General features: G+C 35.6%; 1 long non-coding RNA gene across 1 annotated transcript in view; it reads left to right on the forward strand.

Annotated features, from left to right (window-relative positions):
- The window catches only part of LOC141582691 (uncharacterized), a 210,421-nt gene that overhangs the window by 94,825 nt on the left and 90,528 nt on the right, over nucleotides 1-25,068 (forward strand). The gene's annotated exons all lie outside the window — the stretch shown is intronic.

The following is a 25,068-nucleotide window of genomic DNA, read 5'->3' on the forward strand; positions in this document are numbered from 1 at the left end:
GGATTGTTGCATAGGTATACACATGGCAAGGTGGTTTGCTGCCTCCATCACCCCGTCACCTATACCTGGCATTTCTCCCCACATCATCCCTCCCTCCATCCCCTGCCACTGTCCCTCCCCTACCCCCTCAACAGACCCCAGTGTGTGATGCTCCCCTCCCTGTGTCCATGTGTTCTCATTGTTCAACACCCACCTATGAGTGAGAACATGTGGTATTTAATTTTCTGTTCTTGTGTCAGTTTGCTGAAAATGATGATTTCCAGATTCATCCATGTCCCTGCAAAGGACACGAACTCATCGTTTTTTATGGCTGCATAGTGTTCCATGGTGTATATGTGCCACATTTTCCCTGTCCAGTCTATCATAGGTGGGCATTTAGATTGGTTCCAGGTCTTCGCTATTATAAACAGAGCCATGATGTACATACATGTGCATGTGTCTTTATAACAGAATGATTTATAATCCTTTTGATATATATCCAGTAATGGGGTTGCTGGGTCAAATGGAATTTTTATTTCTAGGTACTTGAGGAAGCGCCACACTGTCTTCCACAATAGTTGAACTAATTTACATTCCCACCAACAGTGTAAAAGTGTTCCTATTTCTCCACATCCTCTCCAGCGTGTTGTCTCCAGATTTTTTAATGATCACCATTCTAAGTGAGATGGTATCTCAATGTGGTATAGAGAATCTTTTACAGAGAATGAAAGTCTATGTTTAAAATAATGTAAAGAGGTCATGTGTGGGATTATAAATGGTATTTAAGTACATGTTATATATGCTTTCACATTTATGTACACAGAATTAAAAAAAATGATGCATTCAGTTTGCTATATCACATTCAAATATTTATCCCTTCATAATTAATTATAGTTACAGAAATGAGTACATAACTTAAAAGGTTAAAAATGAAGGAAGATTGTCCTACAGATTTTTGGTACTAGATCTTTGCATGTCTGGTAGAATTTGGCTGTGGCTCCATCATGTCCATAGCTTTTTTCTGGATGGTAGGATTTTTTTTTTTTTTTTTTTTTTTTTAGTGATTGAATTTTAGGATTTGTTATTGGTTGATTCAGTAGTTCAGTTACTTTCTGGCTCAGTAATGGGAGGTTGTGGGTTTCCAGGAGTTTACCCTTACCCTTTCTTTCAGTTTTTGTAGTTCCTGTGCTTATAAGAGTTGATAACTGTCTCTGAGAATTTTTTTTTTTTTTTTTGGCTATGGGTTGATTATTATATAGCTTCGTTGTTTCTGATGTGCTTGTTTGGATCTTCTTCTTTTCCTTTGTTATTCCAGCTGGTGGTCTATTTTTTTTTTCAATAAATAAATTTTGGTATTATTGATTCTTTTTAATGTTTCAATTTTCACTTCTCAAATTTTTGTTATTTATTTTATTCTGCTAGATTTTGGTTTACTCTGATTTTTCTAGTTCCTCTAGGTATGACATTAGGTTCTTAATTTGAGATTTTTCTAGCTTCTTGATATAGATATTCAGTGCTTGATATGGTTTGGCTGTGTCCTCACCCCAAATCTCATCCTGAATTATAAACCCCAGGTATTGAGGGAGAGATGTGGTGGGAAGTGATTGGATTATGGGGACCAGTTTCCCCTATGCTGTTCTTGTGATAGTGAGTAAATACTCAGATATGATGGTTTTATAAATGGTAGTATTATTCTTCACTCACACACACTCATGATTTCTTGCCTGCCACCATGTAAGATTGTGTCTCTTCCCCTTCTGCCATGATTGTAAGTTTTGTGAGGGCTTCCCAAGGATGTGGAAATGGGAGTCCATTAAACCTCTCTTCTTTATAAATTAGCCAGTCTCGGGATGTCTTTATAGCAGTGTAAAAATGGACTAACAGACTACTGTAAGCTATTCTTTTATTACTGATTTAGCTGTTTTGCCAGCATTCTGGTATATCATGTCTCTTTTTTATTAATTTCAAATATTTTTTATTTCTGCCTTAATTGTATTCTTTACCCAAAAGTTATCGAAGAAAAAGTTGTTTCATTTCCATGTAATTATATGATTTTGAGAAATCTTCTTGGAATTGCTTTCTATTTTTTTATAGCACTGTGGTGTGAGAGTGTGCTTACTGTGATTTTTTTTTTTTTTTGAAATTTGTTGAGACTTGCTTTATATCCAAGCATGTGGTTGGTCTTAGGATATGTGTCATGAGTAGATAAGAAGAGCGTATATTCTGTGTTTGTTGGGTGTAGTATCCTGAAGATATCTATTAGGTCCGTTTGGTCAAGTGTTGAGTTTAAGTTCAGAATACCTTTGTTAGTTTTCTGCCTTTACAATCTGTCTAATGCCAGCACCTGTTATTTTTTGACTTTATAATAATGATCATACAGACTGGTGGGATATGGTATTACATTGTGGCTTTGATTTGCATTTATCTAATGATCAATGATGTAGAGCTTTTTTTCATATGATTGTTGGTTGCATATGTCTTCTTTTGAAAAGTGTCTGTTCATATCTTTTGCCCACTTTTTAAAGGGGTTGTTAGTTTTTTAAATAAATTTGTTTACATTCCTTATAGATGCTGGATTTTAGACCTTTGTCTAAATGTGTTCTCTCATTTTGTAGGTTGTCTGTTTACACTGCTGATAGTGTCTTTTGCTGTGCATAAGCTCTTTCGTTTAATTAGATCCCATTTCTCATTTGTGCTTTTGTGCTAATTGCTTTTGGCAGCTTCATCATGAAACATTTGTCTGTGACTATTTCCTGAGTGGTATTGCCTAGGTTGACTCCCAAGGTTTCTATGGTTTTGAGTTAAACATTTACGTCTCTAATCTATGTTGAGTTATTTTTTGTATCTGGTGTAAGGAAGGGGTCTAGTTTAAATCTTGTCCATATGGCTAGCCGGTTATCTTAGCACTATTTATTGAAAAGGGAATCCTTTCCCTATTGCTTGTTTTTGTCAGGTTTATCAAAGATCAAATAGTTGTAAGTATGCAGTCTTATTTCAGAGTTCTCTATCCTGTTCCATTGGTCTATGTGTCTGTTATTGTACCAGTGCCATGTTATTTTGGTTACTGTAGCCATGTAGTATAGATTGAAGTTAGGTAGCATGATGTCTCCAGCTTTGTTCTTTTTGCTTAGGATTGCCTTGGCTATTTTGGCTCTTTGTTGGTTCCATACGAATTTTAAAGTAATTTTTCTCGTTCTGTGAAGAATGTCAATAGTTTAATAGGTATAGCATTGAATCTATAAATTGCTTTGAGAAATATAGCCATTTAAATAATATTGATTCTTTCTGTCAATGAGCATGGAATATTTTTCCATTTGTTTGTGTCATCTGTGATTTCCTTCAGCACCGGTTTGCAGTTGTCCTTGTAGAGATCCTTCGCTTTCCTAGTTAGCTGTATTCCTAAGCATTTTATTCATCTTGTGTCAATTGTGAATGGTCGTACATTCTTGATTTGGCTCTCAGCTTGACTGTTGTTGGTATATAAAAGTGCTGGTGATGTTTGCACGTTGATTTTTTGTATCTTAAGACCTTGCCAAAATTGTTTATTAGCTTAAGAAGCCTTTTGACTGAGACTATGGGGTTTTCTTGATATAGGATCATTTTGTCTGCAAACAGGGATAGTTTGACTTCCTCTCATCGTATTTGGATGCCCTCTATGTCTTGCTCTTGTCTGATTGCCCTGGTGAGCACTTCCAATAATATGTTGAATATGAGTAGTCAGAGAAGGAGTCTTTGTCTTCTGCTGGTTTTCAAGGGGAATTCTTCCAGCTTTTGCCCATTCACTTTGATGTGGGTTGCGGGTTTGTCAAAGATGGCTTTTTGAATTTGCAGAATTCTTGTGCTGATTCTTTCTCATCGTTGTGGGCTTATCTACCTTCAATCTTTGAGATTGCTGATGTTTGGATGGGTTTTTCTTTTATTTTTCCCTATTTGATTACCTGGAGTGCGTGATCGTGGCATAAGGTTGATTCAGCCAACTGGGTTTGTTTCTAGGAGATGCTAGAAGACTAACATTCAGTTTCAAACTCCTAGGCTGTGTGCTCTAACTCTGGGGGACTTGTATTGAGCCCCAACTTTGTTATCTGGCTCTTTGAGGTTTGGAGTCCATTGCACTGGCAGTGCTAAATTGCAGCAGCTTCAGCAGAGTGCTAGTGGATGCTGTGGTACCTGAGTCACTGTGGGCATTCACCACAGTGGTACAAGCAAGACAGCTGAGGGGAGCAAGGGGCGCCTTCGTGATACTGTGCACTTTTTTTTTTTTTTTTTTTTTTTTTTTTTGGAGACAGAATCTCACTCTGTTGCCCAGGTTGGAGTGCAATGTCACGCTCTTGGCTCACTGTCACCTCTGCCTCCCAGGTTCAAGCAATTCTCTTGCCTCCGCCTTCTGAGTAACTGGAATTGCAGGCACGCACTACCATGCCCCAGCTAATTTTTGTATTTTTAGTAGAAACAAGGTTACACCATGCTAGTCAGGCTGGTCTTGAACCCCTGACCTCGTGATCCACCCGCCTCAGCCTCCCAAAGTGCTGGGATTACAGACGTGAACCACTGTGCCCGGCTGGATACTATGCACTCTTGATCTGGAGGTGATGTTGCCTTGAGTCTGTGTGCTAGCCAGCACAGATCTGGGTGCCTTCTCGGTGCCCCGCACACAGGAGTGATCCCTCGGGGTGTGGGAAAATCCTCTGTTCTCTTCAAAGTGTTAGTGCAAGGGCTGGATGATGGTGGAGGTGGGGCTTGCTGATTCTGTGCCTGCCAAGACTCCAACTGCAAAGGTGGTTCTGAGGGCAGGGGGATGAAACTAGACTCATGGGTGCTGGTGAGACAGGTAAACAAAACCCACTCTTCCAGACATGCACCAGCAAAGTCATGTGAGTGGTTGCTGTCAGCTCAGAGGAAGTTATAGTATGGGGAGGGTACATCTGGGATGGTGCACAGCCCTAGGGGGCCACCTTTCTATTGCTCTATGCTGGTGAGACACCGTCCGCCAGCACAGAAGCTATGATGTGGGCCCCCAGGGCACTCAAGACTGCCTTGTTAGGTGTGGTGAGCCTACGGCCCTGGGAAGGCCAACAGACCAAGGAGTGCTCAGGTTGGACAAGGCCCATCAGATGTGCAAGACCACTCTGCAGAGATTGGGTCTGACAGTTCCCCAGGGCTAAAGTTTCCTATGGGAGCAAGTCAAGCCTATTGGGATGGCTGTCACTGGCCATGCTCCACTACAGACACTCCTGCACTAAATCCTCTGTGCGCTACATCAGTGGCCTTGCTGTTCCACTACCAATTCTCTAAGCAGTTCTCCCTACCACCTCAACTGTCCGTGGTAGATGATGGATCTCCTTCTCAGGCCTTCCAGAGGCCTGTGGTGAGAGTGGGTTGCCCCTTGCCAGTTCAAGTCACCCTTTCTCCTGGAGGTGTTGTAGTTCAAAAATGAATCCCAGTGCATAGCAGCCCATGCAGGGTTTCCGCCTTTCTCCCTCTTGTTCTCAGCTTCTGTGTCTTCCCTCCATCCACTTTCAGTGCCTTCCCTCTAAAGATCCATTGAAAGGACGCCGGTTATCTCAGTCTCTCCATGGGAGCTCTTCCAGTTGTCTGTGTCTGGTTGGCCATCTTTCCTTCCACATGACTTTCTTGAGGCACAGAGAGGTTGTTTATCTGAGATCCTTCTTCTTTTTCAATGGTCGTATTTACTGCAGTTAGTGTCCTTCGGAGTACTGCTTTTTCTGCATTCCATAACTTTTAGTATATTGTACTTTTTTGTTTGTTTGTTTTCATTAGTCTCAAGAGATTTTCTATTTTTATGATTTCATTTTGTACATTTGTTCAAAAGTGTGTTGATTAATTTCTATATAATTGTAAATTTTCCAAGTTTCAACTATTGATTCTAGTTTCATTTCATTAGGGTTGGAAAAAGTACTTGTTATGATTTGTATTCTTAATTTGTTAAGATTTGCTTGGTGACCTACCATGTGATCTATCCTGGCAGGTGTTTCACTTGTTGTTGAGATGAATGCTTATTCTGTTGCTGTTCAATGTAATATTGTGTATCTGTCTTTTGACCTATTAGTATTTTTCAAATCCTTTATTTCCTCATTAAACTGTTTTTTTTTTCTTTCTGCCATTTAATTTGGATTTCAAATATTCTATTATGACTGTTTTACTATTTCTTCATTCAATTATGTCAGTGTTTATGTATTTGGGTTTTCTCATATTAAGTGCATATCTGTTTATAATTGTTATATATTCTCAGAGAAATGACCCGTTTATCATTATATTCTTGAAATACTTTTCACTTAAAGTACTCTTTGTCTAATAAGCATGGCAACCTATGCTCTCTTTTGATACCATTGGCATGCAACAAGTTTTTCCCTTTTACTTTCTGTCTCTGTGTGTCTTTGAATCTAAAGTGAGTGTCTTATAGACAGCATATAGTTTGATACTGTTTTACTCTTTTCCTGTCAGCCACTCTACCTCTTTTGATTGGGGAATGTAATACATTTACATGTAAAGGAATTACTGATGGGGAAGGACTTGCTACACTCATTTTGGTACTGATTACTTTCTTGATGCAGCTATTTTTTTCTCTTTTTATTCTCTTGCTGCCTTCCTTTGTGTTTTGTTGATATTTTGTAGTGACATCTTTCCAGTATTTTCTCATTTTCTTTTCTACGCCATCTGTGAGTATTTTCTTTGAGGTTTCCGGGAACTTACAAAAAACATTTTATACTTACGACAATTTTTTTTAAGCTGATAACTATGTAACTATATCAGTGTACAGAAACTGCCATTTTACATCTCTCCCACTTTGTTATTGATATTACAAATAACATATTTTTACTTTTTGTATTCAATAACATAGATCTATAGTTATAATTTTATGTTTTATAAGTTTGATAACAGAAATAAAAGTGATTTGTGCACATATGTATTTATGATGTACAACATGATGTTTCACTATACATACACGTTGTGAAAAGATTATTAAAATCAATCTAATTAATATATTCATCATCTTATAGTTATCTTTTTTCTTTTTTGTGGTGAAGACACTTAAGATCTACTCTCTTAGCAAATTTCAAGTATACAATACATTATTGTTAAATATAGATATCATGCTGTACATTAGATCTTCAAAAATTACTTATAAAAGAAAATACTTATGAACAATAACTACCAATTTACCTACCACCTGACACTTGGCAAGCATCCCTCTACTCTGTTTATATGAGATTGACTTTATTTATTTATTGTTTTGAGTCACAGACCTGCTCTGTTGCCTAGGCTTGAGTGCAGTGGCACGATCTTGGCTCCCTGCAACCTCTGCCTCCCGGGTTCGAGTGATTCTACTGCCTCAGCCTCCTGAGTAGCTGGGATTACAGGCCTGTGCCACCACACCCAGCTAATTTTTTTTTTTTTTTTTTTTTTTTTTTTTAGTAAAGATAGAGTTTCACCATGTTGGCCAGCTTGGTCTCGAACTCCTGACCTCAAGTGATCTGCCCTCCTCTGCCTCTCAAACTGCTCGAATTACAGGCATGACCCACCACACCCAGCAAAGTTTGTCATTATTAGGTTCTGTGTATAAATGAGATCATGCATTGTTTGTCTTTCTGTATGTGGCTTACTTCACTTAAAATAAAATATCCAGGACTGGGCGCGGTGGCTCAAGCCTGTAATCCCAGCACTTTGGGAGGCCGAGGTGGGTGGATCACGAGGTCAAGAGATCGAGACCATCCTGGTCAACATGGTGAAACCCCGTCTCTACTAAAAATACAAAAAATTAGCTGGGCATGGTGGCGCGTGCCTGTAATCCCAGCTACTCAGGAGGCTGAGGCAGGAGAATTGCCTGAACCCAGGAGGCAGAGGTTGCAGTGAGCCGAGATCATGCCATTGCACTCCAGCCTGGGTAACAAGAGCGAAACCCCGTCTCAAAAAAATAAAATAAAATAAAATAAAATAAAATATCCAGCTTCATTCATATTGTCATAAATTGCATGGTTTTCTTATTTTTATGGTTCAATAACAATAGCTAATATATGTGTGTATATATATATATATATATGGCTGGATAACAATGGCTAATTTTTTATATATATATATATATATAAATATATATATACACATACACATACACACACACATTCTGTTTATTTATCTGTAGAAAGATGCTTAGGTTGTTTTCATATATTAGCTATTTTAAATGACATGGTTTGGATGTTTTGGCCCCTCCAAATTTCATGTTGGCAAGTGACTTCCAATGTTGGAGGTGGATTTAGTGGGAAGTGTTTGGGTCTAGACAGTAGATCCCTTATGAATGTCTTGGCACCACCCCTATGGTAATGAGTGAGTTCTCCTTCTGGCAGTTTGTGTGAGAGCTGGTTTTTTAAATGGTGTATGGCAATTTACCCTCCTCCCTCTTGCTCCCCTCTCTCTCTTGCTTCCACTTTCACCGTTTGATGTATCTGCTTTCCCTTCACCTTCCACCATGAGTGAAAGTTTCCTGAGGCCTCACTAAGAGCAAATGCTAGTGCCATGTATTCTGTATGTCCTAGAGAATGGCAAGGAAAAAAATAAATAAATAAAACAAAAACCTCTTCTGTTTGTAAATTACCCAGCCTCAGATATTTCTTTATAGCAATGTAAAAACAGATTGACACAGTAAATTGGACTGTGAGTGGGAATTGATGTAAAGATCCATGAAGCTGTGGAAGTGGTTTCAGAACTAGGTATGGGCAAAGATTGGAAGAGTTTGCAGGGCTCAGAAGGACAGTTTGTGATGGAAGTAAAGTTAGGTTTATCTACATTGGCACCTGTTGTACTGTGTTATTTTTTTCTATTCCTGTATGGTTTTCCATTGTACAAATATGAAAATTGACTAGTCCATTCACTCTTGACAGAAACTCGGGTAATTTTCAATATGGACCCACTAAGAATAGTACTTCCATGAACATTTTGTACATTTCTTTAGTTTAATATATGCAAATTGTTATGTATAAGAGAAGCAAATTTTCAGTCACAGGTTGTGCATATATTCATCTTTAATACTGCCAACTATAAAAATTACATGTGTCAGTTTAAACTATCACCTAAGTATATGAAAGTTCTGGTTGTTTTATATCCTGGTCAACATTTGTTATTTTTTGACCTTTTTATTTTAGCCAGTAAGTGACTATATGGTGTCTTAATACCCATTTATTGTCAAGATGATATCATATAAAGAAAAACATTGAAAATATGTGGAATTGGTGATTATATTACACCTTTCTTGTGGATTTGTTAATTTTAGCAAAGAGAAGAAGTGATATTTATGTCTGTGAAAAATCACCCTGTCATCTTGCTGCTGCAAAAATAAATAGAAAATCTGGAAGTCAGATATCAGAATTGGATGGAAATTATTCAAACTATGAGATCTTTTGCCAGTTTCTACAAATGAAAATTGATAGGTGTTAGCATGACCAGAAAGGCATTTATCTGTCATGGAGAGTTCATCCTTTCTACTAGCTCCTTCATTTATTTACTGTAACAATTTCTAAATATACATATCTAGGGCTGGTTCTCTAACTGCTTTTTGGGCATTTGCGTGGTGGTATTCTACCGACAACTAGAGTTCATTAGGTAGTCTGGAAAAAACTGCACAGGAAATCTAGAGACTGTATTATTGAGTTGTCTCTGACTCTAACTAGAATTGGGCTTTTAACCATGTAACTTAATCTTTTATTTTTGTAAGAACCGGGGAATATTTCCATTTCAGAGACTTGTTCCTGTGATTCCCTCTTCTCCATGGTTTGGTCCCTCACATCCTTTAGGTTTTACTTGAATGTAACTAATTTGAGGGGCCCTTATTTTTCCATCATATTTGAAAGGTTACCCTTCACTTACCTCCAATCCAGCAGTTCTAGCTTTGTCTTTTAGCACTTATCTCTTTCCAACATTTATATAGCAAATGAGTTGGTTAGCTTGTTTTTCTTTCAGTGGTGTATAAACTCTTATGAGGGCAGGATATGCTGTTATTTTGACTGCTTGAAATATAAAAAAATCTCAAATACATGCCTTAAATTATTAAATGCTGATTTGTAATCTCTAAAATTATTAGAATGAGTAAACTGATCGATAAAATATTTTCTCTGTCTAAAATTCTGATTCTGATTCTATGACTATAACAGAACTAATGATCTACCTCAGTATCATGATTTCTTCCTTCTACAACAGAATGGATTCTCCTTATAACTAAATGTGAGATTTCAGATTCATTTATAGCTCATTCATCTTTTCTGACATTTTAATTTCCATTATAAATATTTGTCATCAATGTTTCATTATGCTTATTTTGTGTCCCTACTATGTTCACTTTAGTCTATTTCTATATAGCTGAGTATGTTCTTTAGCATATTAATATGGTTTGGCTTTGTGTCACCACCCAAATCTCATATTGAACTGTAATCCCCAGTGTTGGAGTAGGGACCTGGTGGGAGATGATTGGATCATGAGGGCGGACTTTCCCCTTGCTGTTCTGTCATGAATCTTACACTAGAAATTCAGAGATAGCATGAGTCTGAATTCTAGAGAGTGAGTTCTCAGGAGATCTGGTTGTTTAAAAGTGTGTAGCACTTCCCCTTTCATTCTCTCTCCTGCTCCAACATGTGAAGATGTGTTCACTTCCCTTTTGCCTTCTGCCATATTTGTGAGTTTCCTGAGGTTTCCCAGCCATGCTTCTTGTATAGCCTGTAGAACTATGAGTCAATTAAAACTCTTTTCTTTGTAAATTACCTGGTCTCAGGTAATTCTTTATAGCAGTGTGCGAATGGACTAATACACATACTAAATTCATGTTGCTTGCCACTGTAGAAGAATATAATGGAAAGATAGGATCACCCAATCAATTCTACCTATATATCAGGATTCTGCATAAGATACATTCCATTATTTAAAATAATGTTCCACGCTGGAAATAATATGGACCTACATCTCTCATTTTGTACTGAATTTTAAATTGGTATCTTCAATATTATACATTTCTCCAAACTTATAAGAGATGGAAAAGTCATCTGGCATTTTGAATGACATTCTTCAAGGCATATTGAATACATTCTAAATATAAACTTTACAGTACATGAATCAGATGGACAAATATACTTTTTGTTTCTATAATTTATAGAGATCTTTTTATTGAGTCTTTCTTCAGTCTGAGACTTAACTGAACCTACTCATTTCGGGAGAACTGTTAACTTACTTTTTTTTTTTTTTTTTTTTGAGACAGAGTCTTGCTCTGTCACCCAGGATGGAGTGCAGTGGCATGATCTTGGCTCACTGCAACCTCTGCCTCCCAGGTTCAAGCGATTCTCCTGCCTCAGCCTCCTGAGTAGCTGGGATTGCAGGTGCCGGCTACCATGCCCAGCTAATATTTGTCTTTTTAGTAGAGATGGGGTTTCACCATGTTGACCAGGCTGGTCTTGAACTCCTAATTTCAGGTAATCTGCCCGCCTTGGCCTACCAAAGTACTGGGATTACAGATGTGAGCCACCACGCCCAGCAAATCAGTAATTTTTAAAATTCATTTCAGGATCTTTTACATAAGAAAAAGTTTAACTTTCCCTCTCCTTTTTTTTTTTCCCCCTGAGGTAGTATTTAATTACAGGTGTAGATGACAGGCTCATTTAGAATCAAAGATGTATTGAGGGAGGAGTTATCTGATCCTAGATTTTCATGTGTCCTTCTCATATATACATAGCATTCTGTATTGCTCTCAGCTGTAATCATTTTTCATCCTGATATTACCTAAGATAGTTATGCTATCTCTGAATTCCTAGTTGTAAGATTAATTCTATTTTGTACTACAATATAATATTATTTCAACAATGACATCCTTAGAATCTACCACCTAACTTTCTTGTCTTGTTTCCAATCTCTCTCTCTCTCTCCCCCACTCCTCCTCCTCCCCCTCCCCTCCCCCTCCTTCTCCTCCTCTTCCTCCTCCTCCTCCTCCTCCTCCTCCTCCTCCTCCTCCTCCCTCCTTTTGTGCCTTTCCTGGGAGTAGAGAAAAAATTTTGCTTTTCTCTTGTGTTACTCTGCATCCACAAAAAAAAAAAAATAAAATAAAATAAAACCTTTGAAAACTGTGTCAGAACAAAGTGATATATTTGTAGTAAAACTTGACATCTTTGCCTAATTTGCCTGCTGTTACACAATGCTGAAGTGTAGTAAAGGCTGGAGTCTTGAAGATCTTTAAGTCGTAAGACAAAGCACAGATTTCTACTCTTTGTAAACAGTATTCTATTTGGAAGTTCTATTCCCCTCACCTTCCTCAAAACTTAAATGTGCTTTATGTGAGGCATAATTCAAGATCCTTTTAAGAAACTCACTCCAGTATCTAATGTGTATGTTTCTTTTCTTACTCAGCCTCTGCCTCCTCTTACCAAGCCAAGGAGTTTCAGTGAAATATCCGCTGTCGCCTCCCTCCCATTGGCCAGTGGTAGCCAAAGACTAGCTTCAGTAGTGACCAACAATTTGGGAGACAAAGTTATTACAATTAGATATGCACAGGCACACACACATACACACACACAGATAAATATTTCAAAAAATAACTTTGTCACAGCTAATTCTATTCTAATATTGCTGTGGAACATTGAATATGATAAACACATAGTATATATTTGGTATATTTGTGAATTTAAAAATGTATTGATTTTGCTTTTCTTAAGATAGAGATATTACATTTGATTTCATATAAGTTCACTTTTTGCATTGATTTAATATGAATTAAAAGTAAAACAAATAGACAGTGTACACCAGAGAAGTCTTCAGCACCTTGGGAGATACTAAGATGGATTTACATGTAAAATCTGCCCTCAACGAGTTTGTATGCTAATAGGAAGAGACATATGTGTTCATAAATAACTCTAACACAAAGCAGATTGCGTGGTATAATAAGACATATAAATAACTACGATTTATTGGACTTTAATATCTGCCAAGCTCCATACTTGGCACTTCACACACACTAACTTATTTATTGCGCATAACAACTAGTGATGTTTTTGTTATCTCAGTAGAAAAAGAAACCTCAGGGAGGTGAGACCATTTGCCCATAGAAGCAGAATTATATAAAAACTCAGAGAAAGAAAAGATTAATATTAGTGGGGTGGGATTAAGACCTGCCTTATTAGTGAAGAAACATTTAAACTAGGTCTTCATTTCAGTGGGTGGGAAATTTACAGACATATTTGGAGAATACAATATTATTGGCATCAAAATAACAAAAGATTTGGGAGGAGGTTATATGATTAGGAATGTACTTTGAAGAGATTTCTGATAGAAGTTTGAAGATCAGAGAGTAAAAGTATTTCTCATCAAGAAGAATAAAATTAAATGTTAACTGCATCTTTAGAGAATAATTGGCACATTAACTGAGAATTGCATATTTTAATAACTATAAATTCATATAACTTAAGCAAGTCTACAAGTCCATAGTCCAGTTATGCCACAGTGCTCAAGATATAGTGAAATTAGAAGCCAGTGACAAATATGTCCCCTTTTAAAAAGCTGGATATTTAAATGTATTTTGTTGTCACACACATAGAAAGCTTCAAAAAATGCCATTATTTGATAATTACATTATATCTATTAAATAATGAGTATTTAATGACCGTTTCAATCCTTGAAAAAAGAAAGAAACTATAGTTATCTAATAATGTAATTTGTTTTTCTTTTTTTTTTTTTTTTTTTTTTTGAGACGGAGTTTTGCTCTTGTTACCCAGGCTGGAGTGCAATGGCGCGATCTCGGCTCACCGCAACCTCCGCCTCCTGGGCTCAGGCAATTCTCCTGCCTCAGCCTCTTCAGTAGCTGGGATTACAGGCACGCGCCACCATGCCCAGCTAATTTTTGTATTTTTAGTAGAGACGGGGTTTCACCATGTTGACCAGGATGGTCTCGATCTCTTGACCTCGTGATCCACCCGCCTCGGCCTCCCAAAGTGCTGGGATTACAGGCTTGAGCCACCGTGCCCGGCTGTAATTTATTTTTCTACTCCAAGGAACCTCTCTTTTGAATGAATCCTTTAATTATTTATGGTCTTCAATGGAGCTTACATAGACATCAATTTTGTCACATCAACTTTATGTTATAAATGTGTTAATAGATAAGAATCTTGAGCAAAATAAACAGATCAGAGATTTTATAAGTCTGGCCATAAGATTTGATCTGAACTAAAAATCAAATTTAAAAGGCATCCTTTTTAGCAATGTTACTTTCCATTGTAGCTGAGATTTAATAATTACTAATGTCTCCTTAGTTTTCTGATAAGATTATGGGGCTAATAAAAGCAAAATTACATATTTATGTAATTGTAAAAGTCAATTAGCTTTCCACAGATAAACACATCATTTTTTCTCGGTGCTATTGTTGAAAATCATGCTCAACAAACCACCGATTTCAATAGATATTAATAGGAATTATGTTAGAAAGAATTTCTCTGGTCAACTTTAGTTTGAGAAAATACTAACTTGAAGTTTACTGCAAATTACCTCAAAATACCAACTTCAGATTTTGTTTTGTTTCATTATAAACTTTCTCTTAACTTTTAATATGCTCATATGCACTGTAAATTTCTAAGAAAATAATATAGTATGTAGTATTTCTTAAAATGATGTTATCATAATCTTTTATTATATAAATAAAGGATTTTTTATTTTTTACCCAAATATTAAGCTATACAATATACTTGGAATATTCAGCTATATGCCATACAACAAAAATTCTTGTAATATGTGTTTTTTATTTTTATTTTCATTAAAAGTTTCGGGGTACATGTGCAGAATATGCAGGTTTGTTATACAGATAAATGTGAGCCATAGTGGTTTGCTGCACCTATCATCTAAGTATTAAGCCCTGCATACATTAGGTATTTTTTTTTTTTTGAGACGGAGTTTTGCTCTTGTTACCCAGGCTGGAGTGCAATGGCATGATCTCGGCTCACCGCAACCTCCGACTCCTGGGTTCAGGCAATTCTCCTGCCTCAGCCTCCTGAGTATCTGGGATTACAGGCACGCGCCACCATGACCAGCTAATTTTTTTGTATTTTTAGTAGAGACGGGGTTTCACCATGTTGACCAGGATGGTCTCGATCTCTCGACCTCGTGATCCACCCACCTCGGCCTCCCAAAGTGCTGGGATTACAGGCTTGAGCCACCGCGCCTGGCCACATTAGCTATTTTTCTAAATGCTCTACCTCCCTGCACCTCACCTACCAGCAGTACCAAGTGTGTGTTGTTCCCCTCCCTGTATCCACAGGTTCTCACCGTTCAGCTCCCATGTATACGTGAGAAGATGCAATGTTTGGTTTTCTGTTTCTGTGTTAATTTGCTGAGGATAACGACTTCCAGCTCCATCCATGTCCTGCAAATGACATGATCTTATTACTTTTTGTGGCTGCATAGTATTCCTTGGTATATATGTACCATATATTCTTTTTCAGTCTATCATTGTTGGGCATTTGGGTTGATTCCATGTCTTCATTATTGTGAGTAGTGTTGCAAATCACATATTTGTAATAGAATAATTTATATTCCTTTGAATATATACCCAATAATAGGATTGCTGGGTCAAATTATATTTCTGGTTCTAGATCCTTGAGGAATCAGCATATCATCTATCACAATGGTTGAATTAATTCACATTCCCACCCAACAGTGTAAAAGCATTCCTATTTCTCTGCAACCTTGCCAGTACCTGTTATTTCTTGATTTTTTAATAATTGCCATTCTGACTGGCATGAGATGGTAACTCATTGTGGTTTTGATTTACATTTCTCTAATGATCAATGATGTTGAGCTTTTTTACATATGTTTGTTGACCATATGAATGTTTTCTTTTGAGTAGTGTCTGCTCAAAGCCTTTTCCCACTTTTTAATAAGCTTGTTTTCTTTTTCTTTTAAATTTATGTAAGTTCCTTGTAGATTCTGGATATTAGGCCTTTGTCAGATGAACAGATTGCAAAGATTTTCTCCATTCTGTAGGTTACCTGTTTGTTCTGATAACAGTTTCTTTTGCTGGGCAGAAGTTCTTTAACTGTATCTCATTTATCAATTTTTGCTTTTGTTGCAATTGCCTTTGGTGTTTTCATCATGAAATATTTGCCCGTGCCTATGTCCTGCATGGTATTGTCTAGATTTTCATTTAAGGTTTTTATAATTTGGGGTTTTACATTTAAGTCTTTAATCTATCTTGAGTTAATTTTTGTATAAGGTGTAAGTAAGGGGTCCAGTTTCAATTTTCTGCATATGGTTAGCCAGTTCTCCTAGCACCATTTATTAAATAGGGAATCCTTTTCCCAATGCTTGTTTTTGTCAGTTTCGGTGCCAATAAGATGATTGTAGATGTGCAGTTTTATTTGTAATTTCTCTAATCTATTCCATTGGTCTATGTTCCTGATTTTGTACCAGTGCCATGCTGTTGTAACCTGTAGTATGGTTTGAAGTTTGATGATGTGATGCTCCCAGATCTTTTTTTTTTTTTTTTTCTTAAGATTTTCTGGGCTATATGAGCTCTTTTCTGGTTCCACAGAACCAGAACAAAACTCCACTTACTGTTTCTATCTTTGAAGATTAAGAAAGGAGGCAGTTTTCATCTGTTCAGACTGCTATATCAAAATATCATAAACTGGATTATTATAAATAATAAAAATTTATCACTGTCCTGGAGACTAGGAAGTCCACCATCAAAGCCCCAGCAAATTCAGTGTCTGGTGAAGGACTCACCATCTGGCTCAGAGATGGCACTTTGTTGAAGTGTCCTCACATTTTGGAAGGGGCAAGGAGCTTCCTTGGACCTCTTTTATAAGGGCACTAATCTCATTCATGACGTCTCTGCTCTTATGATCTAATCTATTACCTCACAAGTGCCCTACCTCCTAACACCATCATCTTGAAGATTAGGATTTCAATATATAAATTTTGCAGAGACATAAACATTCAGACCATGGTATGAGCTATATGCCAAGGAGCCTCTACAAGCTAAGAATGAGCCCCAGCTGAAAACCACCAAGGAAATGGAAACCTCTGAAAACTGCATGAAACTGAATTCTGCCAACAACCTGAATCAGCAGGAAAATAGATTCTCCCTTAGTGACACTAGGAAGAAATGCAACCCTGATGACACCTAGATTTTAGCATAGCATGACATATGTCGGACTTTACCTACAGAGCTGAAAAATAAATTTGTATTGTTTTTAGTCTCTAAGTTCCTTAGAACATTCTGGAATGATATTGATCTTTATAAAATAACTTCTAGTTTAAACAATGAATTGATTTTATCTTGTATTCTAGGTCATATGACATTTGAAGGATGTTCCATGTCTTAGTCTTATTTATTGGGACAAATTTGCAATTACAAATCTTATATATACAAAATGAATTCCTCTTGTTTCTACATCACTTTAACTAGACGCTCTATGTACAAGACCAAACAGCAATCCTTTAGATTTATTTTTATACTCAAGCTTTCCCTTTACAGATTTTGCCCAAATTACAGTGGTAATGCCAGTTACTTTTTCATGAGAAACAGGGCATCTGTAACATTGATTATCAAGTGGTTCTGAAATTCCCACTCTTCACCCTGTTCTCACAAGACTTTGAGCATCATAAACTAATGACAATATTCATTCATCATCAAGAAAAGGACTTACTTTTGACACTTAAAAAATCACAACCTACCATTTTCTTTGCCTGTTTCTTCCACAGTGACTCTGTGCAAAGTAATATGATTTAGAGGAAGTCTAAATGATCTCTTACTTTGTAGACTACATACACACACATGCACACACACACACATACATATAAAAATGTAGCTCAAAAAAAGAAAAAAAAATTCAGTTAACCATTGTACGTGCTTTACTTGATTGACAACTTTTTCTTAGTGAGAATGGGCTTTTCCCAACATTAAACTATTTGAATGTTTGTGCCAAGTGAAAACGATGAGTATGAGTATTTTTTTATTTGAATTTCCCTATTACTTTTTAACTCACTGATAATATTTATATTATATGAATTTTTACAATATGACCTCCTAATTTTGTTGGTTGTTGTATTCATTCGCCTTTTCACCTGTCCCCAAAGGAACTGAACTCATTGAATGACAAAGAAAATGTTCTCAATAGAAATGCTTGTCGACTCCTTGTACTCGAAGAGCTGGAATCTAAGGAAAATAGACCTTGAGTTAAAAGACAGAATTTCACCATGATTAAAAATGATAGAGACAGATGTCGAACAAACTTAAGATATGTATGCAATTAATTTGCTGTACAGTTAGTTGAGAACACTTGAAAAATCTAGATTGGCTGGCCGTCACTCTAAGCAGGAGAAATGAGAAAGGAGGTCATTTGGGGAGATTCAGGAGACAACCCAGCCCTTTGTTGAGAACTATCAGGGAATACAATTGTGTATGTATGGAGGGCAACAAGATGGAAAATTATTCACAAGATATCTGAAAAACAAAATTAGTATTTCTAAACAGGAAAAGAATGAGAGCAAGGAGAACTAACATTTATTCAGCAATTACTATAAGACAGGCACTGTAGTATTTGTGTATGTTATCTGTTTAAATCCTACCATTGGTCCAGGAAATAATATTATCTCCATTTTATAGAAAAACAAACCAAGATTCATGGAAATTGAAGTTGTACGAGCAGATGATAGGATTTAAATTTAGAACTGCCTGACCCCAGTGTGTCTGCACTTTTTCTATAATATTGAGAGATTCAATTCTTCTTCAACACTTTTGAGCTATAATTTTGCAGAATGTCAATAAAGATATTTGAACTTGTCCATATGAAATCATTCAGCACTGAAGTTCTTAATTCCTTTTAAACTAGAAATTTCAAGTCCACCCTAAAATGATGCAATCAAGGTTTTTATTAGAGTGTGAAGATGATTAATGTTGATTGTCTTAATACATTAGTTTATTTGTTAGCATACATTATAAGTTCAATATGACTATCAATCATTCAAACAGATTGTTTGCATTGTATAGAGGCAGCTTAATTTTTCTGCCCCTCACTGATCTTAGTTGGAAAATATAAAATTCTGTTATGAGAATTCAAAGCTGAAATCAGCCAAATAACTAAAACTTATGGTACCCAAATGGGTAATGTCTCATGCAATTTTTTTTTTTTAGAGGCAGTTTTCAATAGGGGCTTAAAAGATTTTTATATCTATAATTTAGTACATACTCAATAGTATCTTCAGATCATTTCATTTTATCAATGTTTTAAATAGTCATTATGTAAAGAAAAATGTCAAGGGGTATTGAATCAGAAAGTGTTGAACCTGGCCAACTCAGGTGACCATCTAGAGGGGTTGACTTCAACCTAGTTTATTCTCTTTTTACTCAATGTTTTAAATGCTATGAAAAGCCTCATCTATTTTTATTAGAAACCAAAACTTTTCCTTTAAACAGGTGCATATGATCAAATGACATAATTGCCACATAGAATAAATATTGGCATATTTAAACTAAATAAATAAATAAATAAATAAATAATAAACAGTCCTTTTTAAAATCAGATAACAAATTCTTGTTTTTCAGCTTCATACCATCTCTATATACAAGTATTATCATTATTTTGACTACTTTTAGGTCAATACTGAATGTACACATGGAAGGACATAGGCATTGCATGCAGGTATCCTGAGTCATTGATATTGATCTTTAAATTTGGAAGTTTTCACTTTTGCTAAGGTATGTTTTCCTTAATGCTGGAGGTTTCCTAACTGGGTGTACCTGCAGGTCTAATTTTTTCATCTAATTTTCCTATGATAGGTAGTAGTGAGAGCAACATCATTAGGCATTTTCAAATTTAAATTGAAACATATTACAATATGTTTATATTAGAGCCTGAACAAAATGATCATTAAGATTCTAAGGTTCTACTTATCATTACCATAAATGTGTTTCAAACTGCTAACTAGTTAAAGAACTCTGTAAATAAAAAAAGAAAAAAACAACTTTAATCACTCCTAGCTATCAAATCATCATATTTTAAAATGTTTAAACGTCTTTACTGTTGAAACTATGATTGTTTAGGGTTTAGACAGTTGCATACACTCATGCAGGGAGGATTCTAGATCTCTTTAGCCTGTACTTTAAAAAATGTATATCCATTGATAATATAATAAATTTTGCCTGAAATCTGTTCATTTGTTTAAGTATAGACAACTTAATGTCTATATGTTAAGTAATGTCAGTGTTAAGTAATGTCTATACTTATAGAAATGAACAAATTTTAGGAAAAAATTATCAATGATATTGATTATAGCTTAACTTGTATTAATTTTTTAAGATACAGACACAGTGATCAAAATGGTATATTATACAATGATAACATTACTTTTTTTGCAACAAATTCTCGCTCTATCACCCAGGCTGGAGTGCAGTGGTGCACTCTTGGCTCACTACAACCTCCACCTCCTGGTTTCAAATGATTTACCCACATCGGCCTCCAGAATAACTAAGATTACAGGCATAGGCCACCCCACTTGTCTAATTTTTGTAATTTTTAGTAGAGATGAAGTTTCATCGTGTTGCCCAGGCTGGTCTCGAACTCCTGGCCTCAGGTGATCCACCCAACTTGGCCTCCCAAAGTGCTGGGATTACAGGCATGAGCCACAGTGCCTGTCCAATAACATTGCATTTAAATCCAATTTAAAATGTGTCTGTTCTTTATCATGATTGCCTTATAATATTAGAGAAAGTACATAATCAAGTTAATAAAATCTCTAAGAGAAATGACTGAGAAGAAATTCTTAAAAGTATTAACAATAATTAACTCAGAAATCATGGGTTATTAGTGACTTTTAACTTTTGATTATAATTTTGGATTTCTCTATGATGATCAGATATTGCTTTTACAAAAGCAAAAACTTTATTAATTGCCAATTGTAAAAACCACTTTGCCTGTATAAATATACAAAGAGAATTTGTTTGTTTGTCCCCCTTAATCTATATTACAATACCATGAGTTCTCTTAGAATTTTTTAATTTGCTACTTATTATTCAAATTGGGTTTGATTGCATTCGTTCCTTTCCAATCTTGGTTTTGAACTAATATGTTTCTTTTATTTACATACTATTTAATATCATCATTACTAATGTGCCATTTACAGGAACTAATTTACTTAACTTTTAGTGTAAATGTCAATGAATTTTATCAGATTTTATATCATTTCATTTGTGCTTGCTATTTTAATGTTCCAAGTTTAAACTTAGGGTGTGAATAATGTCCTCCCCATATTTACACTTAGAATATTGAAGCCCATTAAAGCCTAGAGTAGGAGTTCCTGCTTCTTCCTTTCTTCTACTTTCCTCCTAATTCCTTGAAATATTTAAGAACCCCCTGAGGATCCATTGTATAGAATGCTGTATTCTGTTTTCTCAGTCATCCCTGGGACTCTAAATTGAGCAACCCACTCTCTATACTTTGAAGCTGAAGAATTTCAAATGCCACCAAAAGTTGCTTTGAAAGTAACCAGTGTTGGATAACAACAGGAAGTTCTAGGAGCCTAGTGTGAAGTTAAGGGGCATAGGGAGCCAGCAATATTTCTTCAGAGGTGGTGTAGCTACATTACATTTAATAAAAACAGATCTGCAATATTCAATTACTTTTAGGTTCTATGGTTTCCCATGTAAATTGTATCCTTATAACCAACCACCAGCCTCCAATCCTCACAAAATCTTTCCTGATGGTCAATCATGGAGAGGGAAAAAGAAAATAAAAATAAAAATAAACAGGCTCGGACTAGTAAGAGAAACTGAGAAGACAAAGTTAGAAACCCGGAGTCAACATAAAAATGTAAGGTTCTAGTGGATTTTAAAATCTTCAGGAGACTTTTGAGTTATATAGACTATTGAATGAAAATTGAAGCAAATTTGTCCAGTTAGCAAAAGGTAAGGAGATTGGCAAAATGGGTCCTTTAGCACTTCAACAATTTCTGAAATGGCCTGGAGTGAAGGTAATGTAAGTATTTCCCTGAGACTTTCAAAAAAAAAACAAAAAACAAAACAAAACAACAACAACAAAAAAAAAAAACAGGGAGATGGAAAGTATAACACAGAATAATACTGAGGAAACACAACATCAAATTATTAGAAACTTTAACAAGAAATACAGTTTGGATAGCAAAATCTTCTAAAGAAAGGAATTGGATTCAACACAGCAGTACCAAGTCACAGGGATCCTGAATACATAAGATCAATCAGGAGGAAAAGGCGGGGTGTGGATTAAGGCCAATAAAATAGAATTGTTTTTGAAGTGAAAGCCTCAAAGAAATGTTATTTAAAAAGATTTTAATTACAACAATATATTTAATGTAATATAATTGAGAGTCTCCTAAACTATTTTTTGAGACCTTACTCCCCTTTGGGCATTACGCTGTAATCTATGCTACTTTTCAAGACTATTACTACTGTCACCAGTGATTGAATATTAAACATTTCCTATGTTTTTCTCTCTGTACATTTCTCCCCACTCTCCTGCTCTTTGCTTCTGTCCTAATTTCATAAAACTCTTGTTAAGGGTGTGCAAACTCAAATGCCATCAGCGATGAAGCAGGCAAAGGCAAAATGAATATAACACAAAAGTAGGTGATAGGGACTATGAAAAGATAGCGTGCCCAGGCGTTTTCCTTTCTCTCTGTCAAAGACACACACACACACACACACACACACACTTCGTAGTCTGAATCCAGGCCACGGAACACTGGTTCATAACTCACATGTAAAGATAGTGGTCTCTGGAGTAAGACAAATAGGAAACCCACTTTCTACATTTGTAAGAAATGTTGACTTCAGCAAGTTTTCTTACTTCTGTAAGTCTACATTTCCACTTTTGTAAATTAGGAATAATAATAATGTTTGCCACAGGAGATTGTTAGGAGATTTAAGGGCTTTAATGCATGTGAATGCATTAACATAGTGCCTGAGAGACATTAAGTACTAAATAAATGAATGTGGTCCCTTGTTGCTATTGCTATTTTTTGTTATTAGTGACCTCATTTGCCAATAAGTCTCCTTAGAGATGTACGTTAGTATGTTCATTAACTGTGGATGGCAAAGAATTTACATTGTCTGGAAAAGAGTATCTGGGGCAATAAAAGGAAAGCACCAATGTCTCTCTCTCTCTCTCTCTTTCTCCCTCTCTCTTTCTCTTTCTTTGTCTGTCTCTGTTTATGTCTCTCTTTTCCACATTTCTACCAAGGTAATATGTTTTGCTCATCATGAGAACCATGAGGTTTTAAAGTATAAAATCTATTAAGAAACTTAAAAAATAAACCAGGGTAAGGCCAACACCTTAAAATCAGGAAATCTACCCTGGAGGTTTAAGTTGCTGATCTAAAGTCAGTTCCTAGAAGACTTGGGACTAAGAGAAATAAGAAAACAAGCAAACAAACAAATACAACAGGAAACTCCAATTTCAGGAGTAAACTTCAGTAACCACTCAGGCAGATGACAAGATAATGTTTACTTGAATTTCAAAGTCACATATGGTTTTGAAGAGATATTTGTATCTACAAATAAGATTGCACACTCTAGGGACCTTACTTTATTGAAATAAAAAAAGGTCTCATCACCGTAACTAAAGCTACCCAGAATAGAAAATCCTAAATATAAAATCCAACTTTCCAACACTATAACAAAATATTATGTATAAAAATGTTTACACATATATATATAATAACAGCAACATAATATATATGTGTTTAACATGTTTTAATTTCATTTTTCAAGATGGGGATTCTTACAGCACTTTTTGTTAAGTAAATATTAAGAACACATTTCCATCATCAGTCTTACTCCACTAAAAAATCTACTAACTTAATTGAATCAGATTAGTTTTATAAATATATCTTAAACATTTTTAATATTTGCATATATTTAGTTGATTATGTTTGTTAATATGAATTCCAAAAGTCTAAATAATTTTATATTTTAACACAGTTTATTTTCTTCTTTCATTTCATGTTCCTAGTATTAATTCTTATGAAGAGAAGTGACCACTCATGCTATTTTGACTTGATTCACATAGCAAGGGAGAAGTTACATATATAGTTGTCCAAAAACTGTTTCTATGGAAACAATTTCTCCCACTTCAGTCCCCAGATTAGCAGGGAGGATTAATGTTATTAATATTAATATTTATAAATGCCATTTAGATGTTCATGCCTCTCTCTGTTCTTCTTTCAATTATACATAGGGGATATGGGCTATGAAATGAACTTTTCCCATATCTCACCATGATGCCTTGAGAGAGATAGTATTCACTGAATGAAGAAAATGAACTGATGAAAATATGTTGTACAAATAAGCACATTTAAAGAAATGTTTATTTAAACTTTATATTGTATTGGAATATAGTATGTTTTATGCTGACAATTATCTACTGAAAATGAAACCCTAGAATGTAAACATGATTTTGCCTGTGAAATTCCCAGAAAGAAATTTTGGAATAGTATTTCAGAAAATCTTCTTATCAAATACTTCTTTCGATGACAAAAGTAACTTAGATGGGTCATCATCCTTTAGTAAATTGTTAAAAGGGTTTTCAAAATTAATGTTATTTGCTTGGTAGTGGCAGTGAATCAGGTGAACATGATCACAATTTTCCTTATGTTTTAAACTGAAAATATTTAGTGGGAAAAATAAAAATATGAGTCATGGAGGTAAATGCACAAACCAGTGCTCATGCATGCACACACACAAACACATACACACCTACATTTTTAAAGGTCTTTTCACATCTTGATATCAGAAAACAAGACAAATACATGAGGGGGTATCAACAAACTAATAATATACAATCTTAATATAATGACATATCTCTAAAAGTTTTCAAGACAAAATAATTGCTAAATAATTTGTGTATTACTTACCTTTTGTCATTAACTAGCCCTTTCTTTGTAATCAAGAGAACAAATACTGTCTCTTCACTGCATATTCAGGATAGCCTAACTGCTATAAAAAAGAAAGTCAATAACTTAGCAAAATAGTAATTGTTCTTTGAAACAACAGCCCAGTGTGTTTGTTTATGATCAACTCACTCAGTA

Source organism: Saimiri boliviensis, chromosome X (assembly GCF_048565385.1).
Source record: "Saimiri boliviensis isolate mSaiBol1 chromosome X, mSaiBol1.pri, whole genome shotgun sequence".
In the NCBI taxonomy this organism is placed as follows: Eukaryota; Metazoa; Chordata; class Mammalia; order Primates; family Cebidae; genus Saimiri; species Saimiri boliviensis.